Raw genomic sequence first — 23,645 nt, forward strand, 5'->3', positions numbered from 1 at the left:
TGCCAACATTTTTATGGCTGCCTTAGAACAACTCTTCCTCAGCTCTCATCCCCTAATGCCCCTACTCTACTTGTGCTACATTGATGACATCTTCATCACCTGGACCCATGGAAAAGAAGCCCTTGAGGAATTCCACCATAATTTCAACAATTTCCATCCCACCATCAACCTCAGCCTAGACCAGTCCACACAAGAGATCCACTACCTGGACACTACGGTGCTAATAAGCGATGGTCACATAAACACCACCCTATACCGGAAACCTACTGACCGTTATGCCTACCTACATGCCTCCACCTTTCATCCAGACCACACCACACAATCCATTGTCTACAGCCAAGCTCTATGATACAACTGCATTTGCTTCAACCCCTCAGACAGAGATCTCTATCAAGCATTCTGACAACTACAATATCCACCTGCTGAAGTGAAGAAACAGACTGACAGAGCCAGAAGAGTACCCAGAAGTTACCTACTACAGGACAGGCCCAACAAAGGAAATAACAGAACGCCACTAGCCATCACCTTCAGCCCCCAGCTAAAACCTCTCCAGCACATCATCAAGTGTCTACAACCTATCCTGAAAGACAACCCATCACTCTCACAGATCTTGGGAGACAGGCCAGTCCTTGCTTACAGACAGCCCCCCAACCTGAAGCAAATACTCACCAGCAACCACACACCACACAACAGAACCACTAACCCAGGAACCTATCCTTGCAACAAAGCCCGCTGCCAACTGTGTCCACATACCTATTCAGGGGACACCATCATAGGGCCTAATCACATCAGCCACATTATCAGAGGCTCGTTCACCTGCACATCTACCAATGTGATATATGCCATCATGTGCCAGCAATGCCCCTCTGCCATGTACATTGGCCAAACTGGACAGTCTCTACGTAAAAGAATAAATGGACACAAATCAGACATCAAGAATTATAACATTCAAAAACCAGTCGGAGAACACTTCAATCTCTTCGGTCACTCGATTACAGACCTAAAAGTGGCAATTCTTCAACAAAAAAACTTCAAAAATAGACTCCAACAAGAGACTGCTGAATTGGAATTAATTTGCAAACTGGATACAATTAACTTAGGCTTGAATAAAGACTGGGAGTGGATGTGTCATTACACAAAGTAAAACTATTTCCCCATGTTTATTCCCCCCATCTCCCCCTACTGTTCCTCACACGTTCTTGTCAACTGCTGGAAATGGCCCACCTTGATTATCACTACAAAAGGTTTCCCCCTCCCCGCTCTCCTGCTGGTAATAGCTCACCTTATCTGATCACTCTCCTTACAGTGTGTATGGTAACACCCATTGTTTCATGTTCTCTGTGTATATAAATCTTCCCACTGTATTTTCCACTGAATGCATCTGATGAAGTGAGCTGTAGCTCACGAAAGCTTATGCTCAAATAAATGTGTTAGTCTCTAAGGTGCCACAAGTACTCCTTTTCTTTTTATAGATATACAGTAATCCACACTGGAAATTTAGAGTAGGATTACCATGTGTAGTCTTTGCAAACGGTTTTGAAACAAAGTGAGATACCAGGACCCAATTTCAAAAGGCATCAATTTTAATTTCCAAAAAGCATTATTCCGATACAAATTCTAACTGCACAGAAAATGTAAAGCTTTTCTACACTACTTTGTATATTCCAGATTTTTACAGAAGACATTTGGAAGTTATTCCCACTCCTTTTCCTTGTTAAGCAACATTTTTTTTATCCAACCACAACTATGACTTCTTTACCACTGCACTAAAATAATTATGGATGCATATATATCACGCAGTCTGCTAAGGATCATTGCACCAGTGACTATAGTTGATGGCAATTTCCCAGATTAGGTAACGGTGGCTGTTCCCATGAGCCACACAAATGTCTAGTTCTTTTCCTGAATTCTGATTATTTTCATCAATAAGTTTTTAGGAATTTCAAAGGCTTTTCCTAACATTTAAACAGCAGTTGTCATTGTTCTAAGACACAACTATCTTACCTGAAAGGATGGGATAAGTTTACAGATGCTCGGTTGTCTGTAACTCAGATGGTATTAAACTGAAAGAGAGAGAGAAAAGTGTAAGTACAATGTTAGCAGATCATTGAACCTCAAGAATTCTGGAAAGTTCAAGGTGCCATTTTGAAGAACTAATTACAGCACTGGCAGGGAATGGTTGTTTCAAAACCTTGTTCAGTATTTGGTTGACCTAGGCCTTCATTAAACACAGTGGATCTGCATCCTCCACTTTCAGATATTGACAGGGAGTTTGCAATTTGAACCATGCTCCAGAGCTGATTTTCACAGCTGGTCCTTATCTCTGTAATTAGAAATGGGGGTAAAAACGGAACTTCAGAACTGAAAACTCCTCCCATTCCTGAATCAAGATCTGAATTTAGGGCTCATGTCCATCTTTACAATGGATCTAACCTTGAGTAGGAACATCCTCACATTTTAGAAGGAGGTTGAAGAGCTATCAGACCTGTCCGCAGCTGTCATGAGCTAAATTAAAGCCCTGGGTCTGAACACCTCAGAACACTTTGGGAGAGATGGCTTAAATCCAGATCCAAATTTTGCAGATTGGGCATTTCTCCAGCTTTGGGGCATGTGATTTTTATATGCAAAAATTCTTGTGTTCTGCCTCAAATCACAGCAACTAAAAACGCTACATGAAACAATAACAGCAAAAGTCAATTATACAGTTCAGAGCCCTGGACAGTAGGGTCAAAGTGGTCAGGATCAACATAGTCATGAAAAACTGGTTTTAGCCTCTGATTCAGAAAAGCACTTAAACTAGAAGTCAAAGGAGCTACTCATGTGCTTAAGTGCTTTGCGGGATTGAGGCATATGTCATTCAGAATAACAGTCAGTATTTGCTAGAGATAGACAGAAGTGGTTAGATAAGAAGAGAGCTGACCTGAACCTTTATCCCCAAACCCAGAAGACATTATTTAACTTTAATTTAATTTATTATTTCTATTATGGTAGCACCCAGAGGCCCCAGTTGGAGTAGGACCCCATTTTGCTAGGCATTATATGAAGATTACTTTCCTTTTTTTTTCCAAGCTTCTGTCATTCTGAGTTCCGTCTAGGAACCAGGACTAAAAGCATCAAAATAGGAGAAGGAAGTCTGTTTCCTTAGTGACAGGTTTCAGAGTAGCAGCCGTGTTAGTCTGTATCCGCAAAAAGAAAAGGAGTACTTGTGGCACCTTAGAGACTAACAAATTTATTTGAGCATAAGCTTTCGTGAGCTACAGCTCACTTCATCAGATGCATCCGATGAAGTGAGCTGTAGCTCATGAAAGCTTATGCTCAAATAAATTTGTTAGTCTCTAAGGTGCCACAAGTACTCCTTTTCTTTTTGTTTCTTTAGTGTTTCTAGTCCATCCCCAGGTAAGGAGCACCAGAAACCACATGAGAAATAACAGTTCATATTTCTGTTAGACCTGCTATCTGGGGATTTCAACGTGCATTACAGGCATTAATTAGTTCATACTCCTCTTACAAGAAGTAAGCATTTCCCCATTTTATTGGCAGGGAAACTGAGCCACAGGAAGATTAAAATGGGTAGCTCAAGGACACACAGGAAGTCCATAGTAGAGCCATGAACAGAATTTACATACGCGTCTCAGTTTCCTATGCTCCATCCTCTAGGTCACACCCATTTCTTAATGTCTATTATGACATGGGTGGATAAACAGCCAAGATTGCACGGCTGGGGGGAAAATGCAACATGGAATTTGGCTAGGTAACCTGACAGCGGAGGGGTGGGATTGTCAGAAATCAGAAGATGATTAGAGGGAAAGGGCTAGGTCCTTGAGGCTTTTTCCTCCCCCATTCCCACAGTGATGGAAATGGCTGTTGGTGTTTGAAACCCTGCCCAATTCTTGCTTTTACAGTAGATGCATCACATCCGCTGGCAAGCACGAACAAGGTGATTTTAGCTGTGGTTTCAGAGTGGTTTGCTTCCATTTCCAATTCAGTTTAAATTGACACTTCATTTACACATTATGGGAGCTACTTTGCCATTGTTCTGATTTCCAAAACGCTTTGCTGAGGCGGGGGGGTGGGTGAAGAGGAAAGTAAAACGTTTCTCTAGTATCTCCCCAGCTCAGGAATGGTGGTGATTGTGAAGAGAAGACCTCTTATAGCCTAAAGTGGCTGGGTATTTAATTTACAATTTCATCAGGGTTTGAACTGTATCTTGGGTCCTGTATTCAAAATGTCTAAACCACGCCATTAGAAGTATACAAATAAAGTAAACTAATAACAATCAATTTTATATGTTAATTTTATTTTATTATATTTGCGTAACAACCTTTCCTACCTGATGGACAGCTTCCTAATTACAGTCAGATAACAGTAATAATAATAATTTGTATTTTATACAGCAACTTCATACAAATCTCTCAGAACTGAAAATACACAGCAAAATTCTCTGACACATCAATACAACTCCATTATAGTCCATGGAGCTGTGCAATTGTAATGGGGGAGAATTTAACCAAGAGTTAAACAAATTCAAAATACAGTCATATAAATATAACTAATAATTATTTTTACTTGTCAGTTGGGTACTCCATGTACACTATGGTGAAATCCTGGCACTACTGAAGGCAAGGGGAGTTTTACCAGGATCTCATCCCGTAACAGTACAGAGGTATAGATGGAGGGAGGAAAGGACAGAAGGAGAGTTTTCACTGGGTACAGTGTAACTTGCACCAGCATTCAGGTTTTTTGTTCTGGCAACAGCATTTTTGTTGTCAGGAGTTTTACATTGAATGATTTCCCAATAGAAAATGCAGTTTCCACAAAAATGAAAATTTGCCACAGGAAAATTTTGATTGTGCTGAAAAAATTTTGATTTTCTGTCAGGAAAATCTAAATTAAATATTTTGTTTCAGGTAAATTCAATCTAAATTGGAATATTTCATGTTATTGAATGACCCAAAACATTTTGTTTCAAATTAGTTCAACAAAACATTAAACTGCATTTCCCTATTGATGTATTGCCTTATGGAAGTTGTAGTTTGGACCCCCATTCTCTCCTGTGGGCTAAGCTCCCTGGAGGACTAAATTTCCCCATTAGGCAATGTGGATTTCCCTCAGACCAGGAGCCACATGAATCTGGGTGCATCACAGGAGATGCATCCAGGAAGCGGTCCCATACGAGAGAATAGCAACATCACGCTCATGAACTACAGCACCCATGAGGCAATGTGCTACTAAGGGGGGGGGGGGGGGAATTTAAAATTGAACTGACCCAAAAGGAAGCATTGATGGAAGAGACGATCCGAGGTCTGGAGATGCAGGTAGAAACTAGGCTGAGTTTTGAAGGGGATTCAAGCAGATGATGGAGCAAAGGCAGGAGGAGGCTGAAGGGAAAAGTCAAGAGTTGCTGATGCAAGCTGCACTGAAGAACTCTGAGGGGAGACAGCTGGGTGAGCAAAGTGGCCAGTGGAAACATGTGCCTATGAGAATCAGGCAGAGGAAAAGATTGGCTAGTGGAGGAAAAAGAGAGCTCTGGAACAGGTTTACTGAGTTGGAAAATGAAGAAGGGGCACAGCAGGCAGTAACTGAAGGTGGGAGGGCAAGGAAGAAGAGAAGAGCAGCTCATTCTATAGGAAGATGGGAAGAGCCAATGGAGATACCTAGAGTTCAGAGCTCTAGGAGGATACAGGATGACTCTCAGAAGATTGTAAGGGAGAATAAAAGATAAGAGGACTTGTAGCCAGAAAGAACAGGAGGAAGGCCAGAGAATAACACCATCACCAGGAAAAGACAGGTCTATGTGATTGGTGACTCCCTACTAAGAAGAACAGACAGGCCTGTCACCAGAGCTGATCTGGAGAACAGAAGGGTGTGCTGTCTGCCAGGAGCTAAGATACAGGGTGTGGACTTGAGGCTCAAGAGGATTCTAATGGGAGCAGGAAAGAATCCACTGATTGTATCATTTGTTCCCACATGAGGGTCAGCTAGATTCTCACTGGAAGGTATGAAGGGAGATTATGCCAGGCTGGGGAAGACACTTAAGGAAATGGAGGCTCAGGTGATCTTTGGAGGGATTCTGCCTGTGCCTAGAGGCCGAGAATGAAGGCAAGACAAGATTCTGATGATCAACAGATCTCTTAGGCAGCGGTGCTATAAGGAGGGTTTGGCCACTGGGAGGCATTTATGGAGAGAGGACTGTTCTCATGGGATGGACTCCACATGAGTAGAGAGGGGAATAGACATCTGGGAAGGATGGCACCAGGGCTGTCTGTAGGCATATGCAACATACACGACTGCGTAGGGTACCTGAAAATTTGGGGCACCACTGGGTCTTACTGTCCACCCTCCCACCTCCTCCTATCCCTGTTCTGACACTTCCTGCAGGCTCCCACAGCTGGCTGCTGCAGCCTGGTGACTCTTACTCCAGAGGGGATCTAGTAACTTAAAAGTGAAAAAGCCTTCCTGCCTGCCAGACCTATTAGCACAACATTGAAACTGTTAAAGAGCCATTCAAATGGTAATGAAGCCATTTAACTGGCATTTGCCAACCCCCAGTTGGCAATACTGTCAGTTTCTGAAATTATTGAAAAAAACAGTTGTGCATTACTATAATATTTACTCAGAACATGTCAGTCTACAGGATGTTCATTTAAAATTTGCTTTACAAATATTTCATTAGTGAGTTGGTGAAGATTATAAAATCACATCTCTAAAAAATCCTTGCATAGATTTTTAGATGCACAATCATCTTTAGCCTTAAATGCTTGGATCTTCAGACATATATTTTTTTAAATAAATCCTTCAAAAGACCACCCTTATCTAAAATACACATTTTAATTTTAATTACTATAGTAAAAAACAACTTGCTTCCAAAGTCTTCCTGTCCTTTCTGTCCATCCCTTACCCCTTTCAGCCCCCTCCCCACCTTGAAGAGAGCCCTTAAAGGGACAACACCCCTTTCCTTCCAGATAGCTGGACAAAGAGTTTCCCTTTCTTTACTTCTGACTATCTGATGAACTACTGTAGTTTTAAGAGAACCCTCCAGCAAAATCAGTATCTAGTAAGATATAAAATTCTTTGTTATGCCTAAAACCTTCAGAAACATATTTTTTAAAGTTGGTGAAATTTCATAAACATGTCTATTGTTATGGTGATCACACAAAGTAAATTAGTGTTCCCTTTTTCTAAAAGCAATGAACATTGTTATGAACACATTAAACCTCTGTGACTGATTAATTTAAAATAATGTCTTTGTTTCAGTGAGTTAAATATGTAGTAATCTGGAATGATTACTTTCTGAAGGCTTAAGAGTACATTCAAAATATAAAATCAGCTTAGAAATACTAATTAAGAAAATGTAAAACAGAGAAGAGCTGCATCATGTATTCCATAATATTTAATGTTGTATTCAGCAAGACAGCTGACTCGCCCTTACTACAAAGTTTTTGCAAATAAATCTCTGACAAACTTCTGGGCGTATCAAAAAACCTGTGACCGACATTTTTTATTCCCAAATTTAGTGCTTTTAATTAGGTACCTTCTGAGTGTCCAGTCTTCATCTTCTGGCATGCAGTGGAAAACATGCTCCATTTTCTTTAGAAAGAAATTGCAAAAGGGTGTTTTTTTCAAATGTCATTTGCTTCATTTGGGTTCAGGGATTTGGCAGGAAGGGGGTGAGCAGGGTGGGGGAGGAAGAAAGGAGGGAGACAGCGAGGAGAGGGCGGGGCCTGGGCAGAGCGGGGCAGGGCCTGGGGGCAGAGCAGGAGTGGAGTATGCATGGGGCCACAGGCAGAAGAGGTGGGCTGGGGAGCTAGCCTCCCCAAGCGGCAGCTTCACCAACCGCCCATGACAGCAGGTGAGAGTGGGTTGGCTCCCACACACCCAGCATGCACTGCAGTCTCCTTATGCATGGGCGGTATCCACAGACCGGAATGTGCTGGTGCCACGCATTCTGCGTGAGGGAGAGGGTACAAGGGTCTCTGCAGGGAACTGTGACTCTCCGCCGCCGTGAGGCGGGCCAGGCGTCTCTTTTGCTGCCTCATCCCTCCCTCCCGCCAAAGGCTGCAAGCCTGGGCGGCCGAGAAGCATAGGGGTGCCCGTTTAATAATACTGCGTAAGGCCCCATAAATCCTAACGATGGCCCTGGAGGGCACAACTGATTAACAGAGCTTTAAACTAGGAACTCAGGGGAGATGGTTGGGAAATGCTCTTGTAATCTCCATGCCTGATTCTAATATTGACATGGGGAAAATCAAGTAAGAAAGGGTACAGCAATGGAGAAAGGAACCGCAGTGGGTAGAAGAATGGACATTAAGAGGAAGGATAGTGCTGATACCAGTTAGATAGGCTATACTGGCAGTAGAATGACTGTATCCAATTGGGCGAGGAATGTGGGCAAAGTCAAGCAGCAACAGTTAAGACATTTGTACACCAATTCAAGGAGCCTGGGCAACAAAATGGAGTAACTACTGGTGCAGGAAGTGAAACCAGATACTATAGAGATAACAGAAATATGGTGGAATAGTAATCATGGCTGGCGTACAAGTACTGAAGGGTATGTGCTGTTCAGGAAAGACAGAAATAAAGGCAAAAGTGGTGGAGTAGCATTGTATATTAATGAGGTAGACTGTAAAGAAATTAGAAGTGATGGAATGGATAAGACTGAGTCTGTTTGGACCAAATTCACTTTGGGAAGAAAACTACCTAGAGGTTCGCCTGTGGTGGACCTTGGACCACCAGGATCCTATTGGGTATGGATAGAGACCTCTTTAATGTCTAATGAAATAAATACTACTGAGAATTGTATGACTATGGGAAACTTTAACTTCCCAGATATAGATTGGAGGAGAAGTGCTACTACTAATAATAGGGCCCAGATTTTCCCAGATGGGATAGCTGACATTTCTTCACTAAATAATTGCTGAACCAACAAGAGGGGATGCTATTTTAGATTTGGTTTTTGTGAGTAGTGAGAACCTCATAAAAGAACTGGTTGTAGGGGACAACCTTGCTTCAAGTGATCATGAGCTAATTCAGTTTAAACTAAATGGAAGAATAAACAAAGATAGGTCTGCAATAATGGTCCTTGATTTCAAAAGGGCAAACTAAAAAATTAAAGGGAATTAGGGAATTGGACTGGACTGAAGAACTCAAGGATCTGAATGTGGAGGAGGCTTGGAATTACTTTAAATCAAAGTTGCAGAAACTGTCTGAAGCCTGCATCCCAAGCAAGGGGAAAAATTTATAGGGAAGGGTTGCAGACCAAACTGGGTGAACAAACATCTCAAACAGGTGATTAAGAGAAAGCAGAAAGCCTACAAGGAATGGAAGATGGGCTGGATCAGCAAGAAAATCTACCTCTTGAAGGTCAGAAAGTGAGGGGAGAAGTGAGAACTGCCAAAAGCCAAGCAGAGCTGGACCTTGCAAAGGGAATTTAAACCAACAGTAAAAGGCTCTACAGCCATATAAATAAGAAGAAAACAGGAAAAGAAGAAGTGGGAATGCTAAACACTGAGGATGGGGTGGAGATTAAAGATTATCTAGGCAGGCCCAAGACCTAAACAAATACTTTGCCTCAGTTTTTAAAGGAGACTATTGAACAGCTTAGGGCTAGTGACATGGTGGCTAATGGGAACGAGGATATGGAAGTAAAAATCATCACATCCAAGGTAGAAATCAAGCTCAAACAGTTTAATGGGACTAAATCAGGAAGCCTGGACAATCTCCATCCAAGAACATTAAAGGAGCTGGCACATGAAATTGAAAACCCAATAGCAAGGATTTTTAATGAATCTGTAAACTCGGGGGTCGTACCCCCTGACAGGAGATTTGTTAATATAGTTCCTATTTTTAAGAACGGGGGGCAGGAGGGTGATCTGGGAAACTACAGGCCTGTTAGTATGACCTGAACTGTATGCAAGATCTTGGAACAAATTTTGAAAGAGAAAGTAGTTAAGGACATAGAGGTAAACAGTAATTGGGATAAAATACAATGTGGTTTTACAAAAGGCAGATCATGCCAGACCAACCTGATCTCCTTCTTTGAGAAAATAACTGATTTTTTAGACAAAGGAAATGTGGTAGATCTAATCTACCTAGATTTCAGTAAAGCATTTGATAGAGTTCCACATCGGAAATTATTAAATTGGAGTAGATGGGATTAATATGAAAATTGAAAGATGGATATGGAACTGGTTAAAGGGGACTACAAACAGGTCATAATGAAAGGTGAACTGTCTGGCTAGAGGGAGGTTATTAGTGGAGTTCCTCAGGGACTGGTCTTGGGATCAATCTTATTCAACATTTTTATTACAGAACTTGGCACAAAAAGTGCTAATAACATTTGTAGATGACACAAAGTTGGGAAGGATAGCCAATACGGAGAAGGATCAGAATATCATACAAGAAGATCTAGATGACCTTGTAAACTGGTGTAATAGAAATGGGATGAAATTTAATAGCGCAAAATGCAAGGTCATGCATTTAGGAACTAACAACAAGAATTTTTACTATAAACTGGAGATGTATCAGTTGGAAGTGACAGAATAGGAGAAAGATCTGGGTGTATTGGTTGATTACAGGATGACTATGAGCTACCATAGAATCACAGAATCATAGAATATCAGGGTTGGAAGGGACCTCCGGAGATCATCTAGTCCAACCCCCTGCTCAAAGCAGGGCCAATCGCCAACTAAATCATCCCAGCCAGGGCTTTGTCAAACCTGACCTTAAAAACCTCTAAGGAAGGAGGATCAACTGCCTCCCTAGGTAACCCATTCCAGTGTTTCACCACCCTCCTAGTGAAAAAGCTTTTCCTAATATCCAACCTAAACCTCCCCCACTGCAACTTGAGACCATTACTCCTTGTTCTGTCATCTGCTACCACTGAGAACAGTCTAGGTCCATCCTCTTTGGAACCCCCTTTCAGGTAGCTGAAAGCAGCTATCAAATCCCCCCTCCTTCTTCTCTTCAGTAGACTAACCAAGCCCAGTTCCCTCAGCCTCTCCTCATAAGTCATGTGCTCCAGCCCCCTAATCATTTTTGTTGCCCTCTGCTGGACTCTTTCCAATTTTTCCACATCCTCCTTGTAGTGTGGGGCCCAAAACTGGACACAGAACTCTAGATGAGGCCTCATCAATGCCGACTAGAGGGGAATGATCACGTCCCTTGATCTGCTGGCAATGCTCCTAGTTATACAGCCCAAAATGCCGTTAGCCTTCTTGGCAACAAGGGCACGCTGTTGACTTATATCCCACTTATCGTCCACTGTAACCTCTACGTCCTTTTCTGCAGAACTGCTGCCTAGCCACTCGGTCAGCTCCCAGACTACTGCACTGGGCAGCACAGCATGGGGAGGAGGTGACCAGCCCTCTGTGGAGAAAGAAGTGGTTCGGGACTATTTAGAAAAGCTGGACAAGCACACGTCCATGGGGCCAGAAGCGCTGCATCCGAGAGTGCTAAAGGAGTTGGCAGATGGGATTGCAGAGCCATTGGCCATTATCTTGGAAAACTCATGGTGATTGCGGGAGGTCCCGGATGAGTGGAAAAAGACTAATATAGTGCCCATCTTTAAAAAAGGGAAGAAGGAGGACCCGGGGAACTACAGACCAGTCAGCTTCACCTCAGTCCCTGGAAAAATCATGGAGCAGGTCCTCAAGGAATCAATTCTGAAGCACTTAGAGGAGAGGAAAGTGATCAGGAATAGTCAGCATGGATTCACCAAGGGCAAGTCATGCCTGACTAATCTAATTGCCTTCTATGACGAGATAACTGGCTCTGTGGATGAGGGGAAAGCAGTGGACGTGTTATTCCTTGACTTTAGCAAAGCTTTTGACACAGTCTCCCACAGTATTCTTACCAGCAAGTGAAAGTAGTATGGGCTGCATGAGTGGACTATAAGGTGGATAGAAAGCTGGCTAGATCGTCAGGCTCAATGGGTAGTGATCAATGGCTCCATGTCTCTTTGGCAGTCAATATCAAGTGGAGCGCCCCAAGGGTCAGTCCTGGGGCCAGCTTTGTTCAATATCTTCATTAATGATCTGGAGCAGGGGTCTCCAAACTTTATGAGATGAGGGCCATATTAGATTTCTGAAGTGGCTTCGTGGGCTGAAGAGACTGTGAAAATATTAAATATATGCAAAATCGTTAAAAAAAGAAATATTTTAGGATTAGTGAGAAGTATGGTACTGATGTTTTTCTGACAAAATTGCATTTGGCTGTGTTTCGAAGTTAGTGTTCCCTGTCATCAAAATTGATTGTACATTTACGTCAGACAAGGTCGATCTGTAGTTGGATTTCACATATTTCATCATCGAAAATGTTTTTTCACACACATAAGCAGTGCCAAACATTGACATTAATCCACGGACAAAGTTTTTTTACATAAGCATATTGATCATTTGGCAGGCATTTATAGAACTCTACCAGATTTTCTTCCTTATATTTGTCCTTCAACAAGTCATTGGATTGCAGGTCAATCACTTCCATTTGAAGTTCAGGTGGCAGTCTTTCGAGATCGCAATCAAATGGGTTTTGGAAGATCCGTATTTCTCCTGCATTCACATCAAGGTCAGAGAAATGCTCCTGGAACTGTAGTTTCAGATCAGAATGATTTTTTATGCAAACCTAGTTGGGAATCATAATTCAGTTTCTTCGCTGAACTTTTCACAACATGTAAAATGAGCAAAGCAGCCCCTCATCAGTTGGGACTCAAAAATAACTAGTTTTTGCCTGAATGCTTTCACCTGGGTGTACATGTCACAGATAAGCCCGTTTTCCCCTTGTAGTCTAAGACTGAAGTCATTCATGTGCTTGGTCAAGTCTATGAAAAAAGCTAATTTCCAAAGCCATTCACTGTTTGTGAGTAAAGGTAGAGGTAATTTTTTTTTATTTAAGAACATTTCAATTTCAGTTCTAAGCTCGAAAAATCGTGAAAAAACATTTCCACAGCTAAGCCATCGAACTGAAATGTGGTAGGGCAAATCGTGATATTCTGATTCTATTTCCACCAGAAATGCTTGGAACTGACGATGGTTAAGTCCATGCGAGCGAATGAAATTCACGGTTGAAACTACGGGTTCCATAACACATGACAAATCCAAATATTTCCCATACAATGCTTGCTGATGAAGAATGCAATGAAGAATCATAGGCTTGGGACAGCCCACCCTTTCACAAGCTTTGTAGATTTGTCCAACCAAACCCTTTTCTGAACTGCACATGTTTCTACCTCGATCGGTTGTAACGCACTTCAGTTGTTTCCATTGCAGGTTGTATTGAGAAAGTGATTTTTCAACTTCTTTGAAAATCTCTTCACCTGTGGTTGTTCCATGCATACTATGCACAGAAGCTACTTCTTCCATAACTTCAAAATTATTGCCTACCCCACGAATAAACAGCAGCTGCGAAGTATCAGAAACATCAGTTGACTCGTCAAGTGCGAGGGAAAACCACTCAAACTTCTTAGCCTTTTCATTTAGCTGGAAAATTATATTACTGCCAATGTCCTCGATTCTGCAAGCAACCGTGTTCACCGAAAGACTAATTGTCTTAAATAAATCTACTTTTTCTGGGCATATTTCTTCGGCTGCTTGAATCATACATATTTTAACTAGCTAGCCATCAGTAAATGGTTTTCCTCATTTTGCTAATAGGTGAGCCACTCGGAAGCTGGCTGTTGTTGCAGTTTCGTTCTCGGTTTTCTTCTTCTTAAATACAAACTGTTGTGATGATAAGGCACGTTCCATGGATTCTAATTTATCTGAACGTAGCTTTCCCGTAAATTGAGAGTAGTTCAACAAGTGCTTGGTTTCATAATGTCTACGAATGTTGTATTCTTTCAGCACTGCAATAGTTTTGTTACATACTAAACACAATGTTTTACTACTTGATTTGATAACGAAATAGTCCACACTCCATTGTTCTTTAAACATGCGACATTCAGAATCAACCTTTCTCTTCTGTCCTTTTCCCAACATAATCGCCCCAATAGCAACAGACTTAAACACAACGAATATACATTTGTCAATAGTCTGACATGCGCTAAGACAAAAACCGAGGGAAACAATGACTCATCAAACATCCGGTTCCTTCTGCCCCTACTAACTTACCTACTGTGTGCTCATCGGCTCCGCGACCGTGGCAGGAATGCAGTGATGTCATGAAGTTCCACCGCTGCTCTGGGGTTTCCACTGCTGGCCCCTTGCTATCCAGGGTCCCACAGCTGGCCCCACCCAGCACCTGCTGCTGGCCTGGTTGAAGGAACCCAGGCTGGCAGTGGGCTGAGACCCTGGCTGGCAGGAGCCTGTGGAAGGAACCCCAGAGTGGCAGCGGGCTGAGCCGCTCAGCCCGCTGCTGCTCTGGGATTCCCGCCATGGGCTTCTGCCACTGGGGTCCCACCACCTGATGCGATGTTGGTTGGAGGGGCTGGACAAATGAAAGCCATGGGCCATAGTTTGGAGACCCCTGATCTGGAGGATGGTGTGGATTGCACCCTCAGCAAGTTTGCAGATGACACTAAACTGGGAGGAGTGGTAGATACGCTGGAGGGTAGGGATAGGATACAGAGGGATCTAGACAAATTAGAGGATTGGGCCAAAAGAAATCTGATGAGGTTCAACAAGGACAAGTGCAGAGTCCTGCACTTAGGATGGAAGAATCCCATGCACTGCTACAGACTAAGCATGGTCAAAGAATCCAAAGCCTTCTCTCCAACACCACCTGCATAGCCATTCGTTGACTTCCACGATTCGACGGTCTCTACCCAGGCCTTTTCCTTCCACAGGGAGGATGGACCAAACACCATTTGCACCTCAAACTCCTTTATCCTTCTTCCTAGAGCCACATAGTCTGCAGTGATCTGCTCAAGGTCATTCTTGGCAGTATCAGTGGTGCCCACATGGAGAAGCAGGATGGGGTAGCGATCCAAGGGCTTGATGAGTCTCGGCAGTCTCTCCGTCACATCGTGAATCCTAGCTCCTGGCAAGCAGCACACTTCTCGGTTTTCCCGGTCAGGATGGCAGATAGATGACTCAGTCCCCCTTAGGAGGGAGTCCCTGACCACCACCACCTGCCTCCTTCTCTTGGGTGAGGCGGTCGTGGAACCCCCATCCCTAGAACAGTGCATCTCATGCCTTCTGTCATAAATATAAAGGGAAGGGTAATCACCTTTAAAATCCCTCCTGGCCAGACGAAAAATCCTTTCACCTGTAAAGGGTTAAGAAGCTAAAGGCAACCTCGCTGGCACCTGACCAAAATGACCAGTGAGGAGACAATATACTTTCAAAAGCTGGGAGGAGGGAGAAAAACAAAGGGTCTGTGTCTGTCTGTGTGCTGCTTTTGCCGGGGACAGAACAGGAATGGAGTCTTAGAATTTAAGTAAGGAATCTAGCTAGATATGTGTTAGATTATGATTTCTTTAAATGGCTGAGAAAATAGCTCTGCTGAATAGAATGAATATTCCTGTCTGTGTGTCTTTTTTGTAACTTAAGGTTTTGCCTAGAGGGATTCTTTATGTTTTGAATCTAATTACCCTGTAAGGTATTTACCATCCTGATTTTACAGAGGTGATTCTTTTTACTGTTTCTTCTATTAAAATGTTTCTTTTCAAGAACTGAATGCTTGTTTCATTGTTCTAAGATCCAAGGATTTGGGTCTGTGGTCACCTATGCAAATTAGTGAGGATTTTTTACCAAACCTTCCCCAGGAAGTGGGGTGCAATGGTTGGGAGGATTTGGGAGGGAAAGACGTTTCCAAACGACACTTTCCTAATAAAAATAAACCCAGATAAATGTTTGGTGGTGGCAGTGGAAGTCCAAGGGCAAAGGGTAAAATAGTTTGTACCTTGGGGAAGTTTTAACCTAAGCTGGTAAAAGTAAGCTTAGGAGGTTTTCATGCAGGTCCCCACATCTGTACCCTACAGTTCAGAGTGGGGAAGGAACCTTGACATGGTGGCAGAGTGGTGGGATTAACCTGAAATCATTTTGATATCAATTTGAGATTTTTTGAACCAGAAACACAGATTTTAAAAAGGAAATATTTTTTTTCCTTTGGGGCTGCTGGAAAGCACGTCCAACTGAAAGCAGCTAGTTTTTTCTTTGCTTTGGGGCCAGAGCAGAGACAAAAGGGAATTACCTTTTGTGAATTGCAAGTTTTCTTTGCCTGGAGGCAGCGTAGTTAACCTCCTGCAGGGAAATTCACAAGTCTTCACAGACCTGAAGTTGTTTTTTTTTTCCTAAGAGCAACTAGAGGGGATTTCTACCTATTTGCCTGAAGACAAAAGTGTTAGTTTTTGGGTTTTTTAGGATTTTGATTTTTTTTTTTTTTTTTTTTAACAAGGAGCACAGATTTGAAAAGGAAATTGTTTCCTTTCGGCTGCTGGAAAGCAGGTCTCCAACTGGAAATAGCTGGAAGCTTTTTTTGCTTTGCTTTGGAGCCAGAGCAGAGACAGGTTTTCTCTACCTAAGGCAGAGTAGTTAACCTCCTGCAGGGAAATTCACCAGTCTTCACAGACCTGAAAGTTTATTATTTTTTTTTTTTTTACCGAAGAGTAACTTGAGGGGATTCCTGCCAAATTGCCTGGAGACAAAAGGTGTCAGATTTTGTGGGGGTTTTTGGATTTTTCTGTAGGCTGACAATCACTATCAGAGAATAAAGGTATCCTATTCAGCACAGCAAAATTTTACAAGCCAAGTCTTTTTTTTTTTGTTTTTGTTTTCTGTCTAACTCTCAGGTGTAAAGTTAGATTCAGTTAGTTAAAAACAGAGAGGTTACGATGAGAGACTCCACGGTTCAACAAAAGCTGGAATTAGCCAAATTTGAGGCTAAGGAAAAACAAAAGGAATATGAAAGACAGATAGAACTCATGCGGATGGAGAAGGATGTAATGGAGGCAAGGGAAAAAGAAATGGAGGCTGCTCACAGGAGGGAGATGGAGGCAAGGGACAAAGAAATGGAGGCAAGGGACAAAGAAATGGAGCATGAACTGGAGATGGAGAGGGTAAAGGCTCAGCAGAATATACCAACAAACCCTAGCAATCCTTCTCCAGGTCCCACTTCCCATCCCAGAAAGTTCCCCACCTACAAGGCAGGCGATGATACTGAGGCCTTCTTAGAAAACTTCGAAAGGGCCTGCCTTGGGTACGGCATCTCTACAGACCAATACATGGTAGAGCTGAGGCCCGCTCAGATCAATTTGGCAGTTAGGAGCACATTAAACATGCGCATTATCCAGTGGTATATGCAGCCCCAGAACCTGGCAAAGCGAAACCGGGCGAGTAGGCGACATCAGCGTGGGGACGAGAGTGATGAGGACATGGACACAGACTTCTCTCAAAGCATGGGCCCTGGCAATGTAGGCATCATGGTGCTAATAGGACAGGGTTCATGCGGTGGAATGCAGATTCTGGGACCGCTTTCTTTTAAACCATGTATACTGTTTAAAAAGGTACATTCACCAGAGGTCCCTTCTCCACCTGGCAGGTCTGGGAGGCAGCCTTGGGTGGGTTCAGGGGGGACTGCCTCCAGGTCCAGGGTGAGAAACAGTTCCTGGCTGTCGGGAAAACTGGTTTCTCCACTTGTTTGCTGTGAGCTATCTACAACCTTATCATCATCATCATCTTCCTCATCCCCAAAACCTGCTTCCATGTTGCCTCCATCTCCATTGAAGGAGTCAAACAACACAGTTGGGGTAGTGGTGGCTGAATCCCCTAAAATGGCGTGCAGCTCATCATAGAAGCAGCATGTTTGGGGCTCTGACCCGGAGCGGCCATTCACCTCTCTGGTTTTCCGGTAGGCTTGCCTCAGCTCCTTAAGTTTCACACGGCACTGCTTTGGGTCCCTGTTATGGCCTCTGTCCTTTAAACCCTGGGAGATTTTGACAAATGTTTTGGCATTTCGAAAACTGGAACGGCGTTCTGATAGCATGGATTCCTCTCCCCACACAGCGATCAGATCCCGTACCTCCCGTTCGGTCCATGCTGGAGCTCTTTTGCGATTCTGGGTCTCCATCATGGTCACCTCTGCTGATGAGCTCTGCACTCACCTGCAGCTTGCCACACTGGCCAAACAGGAAATGAAATTCAAAAGTTTGCGGGCCTTTTCCTGTCTACCTGGCCAGTGCATCTGAGTTGAGAGTGCTGTCCAGAGCGGTCACAATGGAGCACTCTGGGATAGCTCCCGGAGGCCAATACCGTCTAATTGCATCCACAGTACCCCAAATTTGACCCAGCAAGGCCGATTTCAGCGCTAATCCCCTTGTCGGGGGTGGAGTAAAGAAATCGATTTTAAGAGCCCTTTAAGTCGAAATAAAGGGCTTCGTCATATGGATGGGTGCAGGGTTAAATCAACTTAACGCTGCTAAATTCGACCTCAACTCCTAGTGTAGACCAGGGCTTAGAATGCATCACACGAGGTATTTCCAGTAGAGACAGGGAAGCGTTAGTACCATTCTACAAGGCACTGATGAGACCTCATCTGGAATATTGTGTGCAGTTCTGGTCTCCCAGGTTTAAGAAAGATGAATTCAAACTGGAACCGGTGCAGAGAAAGGCTACAAAGATGAGCAGAGGAATGGAAAACCTACCTTATGAAAGGAGACTCAAAGAGCGTGGCTTGTTTAGTCTAAACAAAGGAAGGCTGAGGGGGGTATGACTCCTGTCTATAAATACCTCAGAGGCATAATTACCAGGGATGGAGAGGAGTTATTTAAGTTAAGTGCCAATGTGAATACAAGAACAAATGGATAAAAACTGTCCATCAATGAGTTTAGACTCGAAATTAGAAGATTTCTAACCATCAGAGGAGTGAAGTTCTGAAACAGCCTTTCAAGGGGAGCTGTTGGGGCAGAAAACCTACCTGGCTTCAAGACTGAGCTTGATATGTTTATAGAGGGAATGGGGTGATGAGACCTCCTACAATGGCATGCAGACAATCTGCAACTGCTAGAAGCAAATATCTCCAATGGCTGGTGATGGGACACTAGATTGGGAGTGTAGGCCTGGGACTTAACTCACCCCCGTATTAAACTAGCCTTGGGTAAAAGCTCAGGAATTATACCACTAAAATTAAGAAAAACTGCTCTGGTGCAGCTAATGTAAGCGGGGGAATAGTCCCGCTATTGTGGGGAACTTTCCCCTTCCACTCTCCTGTCTGGCAGAGTCCTCATAACCCCAACAAGGCTGGGCCCAGGATTCCTGGGGGGCTCGACCCCCAACCCTGCTGTGCTCACCTAGGACAGGGGCTAGGGTGTCCCCACTCCGGGGTACTCTCTCTGCATTGGGCACTTCTCTGACCCACTGACCATTACATACAAGTTAAAGCGAATGCAAGTTATTTAATCAACAATTAATTTTTAAAAGAATAAGGAAAAATGGGAAAGGTTAAAGGAAACATCACCCCGCTCTGTGGCAGGGAACATCACAAACAGTGTCTCTGGAACGTCAGGGCAGTTCACAGTCTGTTCCTTGTAAGTCCCAGGCCTTCTTCTCAGGCCCTGGCTGTGCTGCAGGGATGCTGTGGGTTGGACACTTGCTCTGATGGTGGCCACACGCTCTCAGGCTCTAAGTGGTAGGACCCTTCTTCCCAGTGTTGCTGCCGCCCTGTCAGGGTTATGATCCAAGCCTGGCCTGCAGAGCCCCTTGGCGGAGGTGTCTCCATGTGCTGGGCCCGCTGCCCATGGTCCCCCTCGGTCTCCCCAGCTGCTCACCGCACCCAGCACCGGACTGCTCCAGCCCCAGCTCCACCACTCTGTCTCAGCACTGCTGCTGCTGCTCTGCCTCCAGCTCTCTGGGCTGCTTCTGTGGCCCCTCTGGCTCTGGTTGCTACAGCTCTGCTCCCAGGACAGGTCTGCTCTGCAGGCTGCTTCTGTGACTCTGCTCCCAGCACTGTCCTGCTTCCTGGGCTGCTTTTCTGGCCCCTCTGGCTCTGGTTGCCGCAGCTCTGCTCCCAGGGCAAGTCTGCTCTCTCTGAGCTGTGCCTCTGGCTTTGGGGCTGCAGCTCTGCTCCCAGGACAGGGTCTGCTCCCTCTGGATCTGGCACAGCTCAGCTTGGGCCCCTGCTTTCTCCTTAGCTCGGCCCCACTCTGTCTGACCCAAGCAAATCCAGCTCACACGGAGGATGGGACCTCCCTGGCCTCCTGACTCCCTGATTAGCCCGCCTGCCCTGTCATTCAGGCTGACCTGAAGCATTGGTCTCTCCCCATTGTTTCTGGGACCTGTCAGTCTCAGGGTCCTGATTCCCCATTGACCCTTCCCCCTTTTTAGTACTGGGAGCTAGCAACTAAAACGCCCCCACTGACTGTTAGTAAGGGGGCAACAGTCCCCTTACATTAAGGCACCGCCACCTCCGGAATGCCCCTAACAAGAGTTGTAAAGTGGAGACCAGCACTGGGCAGTTTCGGGTGGGGGGGACAGAAAGACCCAACAAATGATAAAATAGATAAGATAAGCTCTGACCAGTGAATGTACTGTATACTGACCATGTGAACGAAGAAGGTCATAAATAAGTTATAATTCAGGCATGAGAGGTCAAATGTAAAAAAAGATTTGAGTAGGGAGGAGGAAACGTTGGTGCCATTGCATGATTGGTTACATTTTGTTACCTGGGGTATCAAATAATGTAACAGGTTTAGTGAAATTAAAGAAGGTAGCTAGTTTTACCTATACAATGTAAATAAAAAACACTGCTCTTTGAGAACTATCTCCGGACTGCAGTTCAACGTCAAGCTGCTGGAACTCTGACCCCTCTGCATGACCGTGACGTGCAGAGACATCGCCGGGAACCCCCAGATGAGTGGATCCTGACTGGCCATCAGGTGAAGATTTTCCAGATATTGGGAGTGGTGAGCATAAGAGATTTGCTTGGCATATGTATTCTGTGTGTGTTGTTAATAAATAGATGTTTAGAGCACAGCTGTGTAAGGCTCTTTCACTGGGAAAAGATCCCACAGATCTGTATAGCCCTGAGCCCCGTGGGAAAGGGTGGATACTTAAATTGACCGGGTTTCTTCTTGAGCCTCATGGGTAAGGATAGGTGCTTTACACCCCAAGCCCTTGATAGGAAAAGGGTGGCAGTACTAAATTAAACAGGTCATGCCTTGAACCCTCGGTAGGGTATAGGTGGGGTGCGTTAGATTTTTGCAGGTAACAAGGAGGACTCTGAGTTACTACCGAGAATTCTTTCCCAGGTATCTGGCTAGTGGGTCCTGCCCACATGCTCTGGGTCTAACTGATCACTATATTTGGGGTTGGAAGGAATTTTCCCTTGGGTCAGATTGGCAGAGATCCTGGGAGTTTTTCACCTTCCTCTTCAGCATGGGTCACAGAATTCTTTGTAACATGAAGTCTTTAAACCATGATTTGAGGACTTCAGTAACTCAGCCAGAGGTTAGGAGTCTCTTACAGGAGTGGGTGGGTGAAGTTCTGTGGCCTGCCATGTGCAGGAGGTCAGACTAGATGATCATGATGGTCTCTTTGGACCTTAAAGTCTAGGAGTAAGGCTAAGATTATGTCATGGAGATCACAGAAGTGACTTCCAGAGACCTTCATGACATTCTCCACTTCAGTCCCTGGGCGGGGGGTGGGGAGGGAAGGGGGCTGGAGATATCAGCCAGCGGGGGAACCCAGCTGCTGCAGGGGGGACCCCAGAGCTGTCAGCCACAGCGGATGCTGGACCCCCACCACCCTCAGCAGGGCTGAGGCTCTCATTCCTCACCCCACCTCCACCCCCTAGCCCCATTTTGTCACTATTATTTTAAGTAAGAGTCAGGAAAAGGTCATGCACTTCCATGAATTTTTGTTTATTGCCTTAGAGACTAACCAATTTATTTGAGCATGAGCTTTCATGAGCTACAGCTCACTTCATCGGAGCTCATGAAAGCTCATGCTCAAATAAATTGGTTAGTCTCTAAGGTGCCACAAGTACTCCTTTTCTTTTTGCGAATACAGACTAACACGGCTGTTACTCTGAAACCTGTTTATTGCCTGTGACCTATCCCTGACTTTTACTAAAAATAACCGAGACAAAATCTTACCCTTATCTATGAGGAATGAGATTTCTGAATACATTTTTTTGGCATAATCTGCTTTGCATAAACATTTTAAAACTTCATTTTTGTTCTAATTTGGGATAAAAACAAATGCTGAAATGTCAGAAGTGCTGTTTTTGCAAGCCTTTATATGCTGGGAAATCAAACATTTAGGAAACAGAAGCACATGACCTTTTTGTCTGGAAAGGCATTATAACTCATGGAATGTCATCTGCTGTTAATAAATCCCAGTTGATGAACGTCGAGAGGTTTTTATCAGAAAGAAGTTTCTCTGATACATTTTCCAAAGTTTCAGACAAATTATTTAGACTGTCTCATAAGCCAAACATTCATTACAGTCAAAATTAGGAAATGCCAAGGTAAAATAATTAAGATTAGTCTAGAATGCTGTCACTAACAGTAGCTGATGTCAGATGTTTCAGAGGCTGGCAGAGCCCTCTGCCCAAGAATTCACCAAACTCTGTAATTTCCCAATCTACTGAGGATAATTTCCTAAAACAGCTCACCACAGTGAAGACACCGCGGTATCTAGATCTAAGTATGTCAGCTTCAGCTACATTATTCACGTAGCTGAAGTTGCATAACTTAGATCGAACCCCCCCCCCATCCCCCCCTAGCGTAGACTAGGCCTGACTCTCAGTGGATGTACATTTGTCCAACTCCACTGACACTAATGGAGCCATACTGATTATCACCAGCTGAGAATCTGTCATCGCTCATCCAAGCAAGCTATACATTGGCTAGTTCAGTCCAGGGCACGAGTATCCATATATCACAAAAATCAGCAGCACAACTGGATTAAATTGACACCTTTGTGACTGTCCTAGCCAAGAGGCCTCAATAAGCCAGAGTCATGAACTACCATTTCAGCACTGCTCTGAGATATGGCCCCTCAAGTTCACTATGGAGACAGACAGACAGACAGGGTAGTGTAGGGGAAGCTTCCACTCCGGCATTGCCCTGCACTGGAGCTGGAAGGTGTAATTTCCAGCCTGGGTAGAAGTACCTGTGCTGGCGCTGATTGAGCCAATGTGCTACAAACAGAAGCATAGCCATGCAGCACAAGCAGCGGGATGAACTAGCTGCCCCAAGGACAATGCCACTGGGGGCCTAGGTACGTACTCGGGCAGCTAGTCCGACCAGCCACCTATGCCGCCACAGCTTCTCTAGCTAGTGCCCATATGTCTACCCAAGCTGGATGTTACATCTCCAGCTCAAAGTGCAGAAGTACCACACCACTTCCTGCACTGTACCTGATCTTTGGATGAAGGGAGTCATGGTCAGGTTGAGCTGGTACACACAGGTCTGGGGATCTGCATTTCTCCCGTGTTCCATCACTTTCTGCAGAATTGAAGTTTTCACTTTATACAAAAATTCAAGGGTCAGATCCTCAGCTGGTGTAAATCAGTGTAACACCATTGAAATTGGTGGAGGGATGCAAGTTTACACCAGGGGAGGAATCTGGCCCCAGAAATTTCAACCCTTATGATTGTAAAGAAACCCTTTTGACTGTGAGTTTGAGGCTGCAGACAGACACAGGAACAATAGCTGTGAGATGTGAACTGCCCCATTAATATTGAATCTGAAGATAAATCTGAATCTTAATGAT

The 23,645-nt window shown here is 44.2% G+C and overlaps 1 long non-coding RNA gene across 1 annotated transcript in view; it reads right to left on the bottom strand.

Annotated features, from left to right (window-relative positions):
* Positions 1 to 23,645, bottom strand: part of LOC122461401 — a 124,743-nt gene that overhangs the window by 14,172 nt on the left and 86,926 nt on the right. Inside the window, exon 2 of the long non-coding RNA XR_006283264.1 lies at positions 2,005 to 2,063. This is a non-coding gene — a long non-coding RNA (uncharacterized LOC122461401). The remainder of the gene's footprint in view (positions 1 to 2,004; positions 2,064 to 23,645) is intronic.

Source organism: Chelonia mydas, chromosome 8 (genome assembly GCF_015237465.2).
Source record: "Chelonia mydas isolate rCheMyd1 chromosome 8, rCheMyd1.pri.v2, whole genome shotgun sequence".
Lineage (NCBI taxonomy): Eukaryota > Metazoa > Chordata > Testudines > Cheloniidae > Chelonia > Chelonia mydas.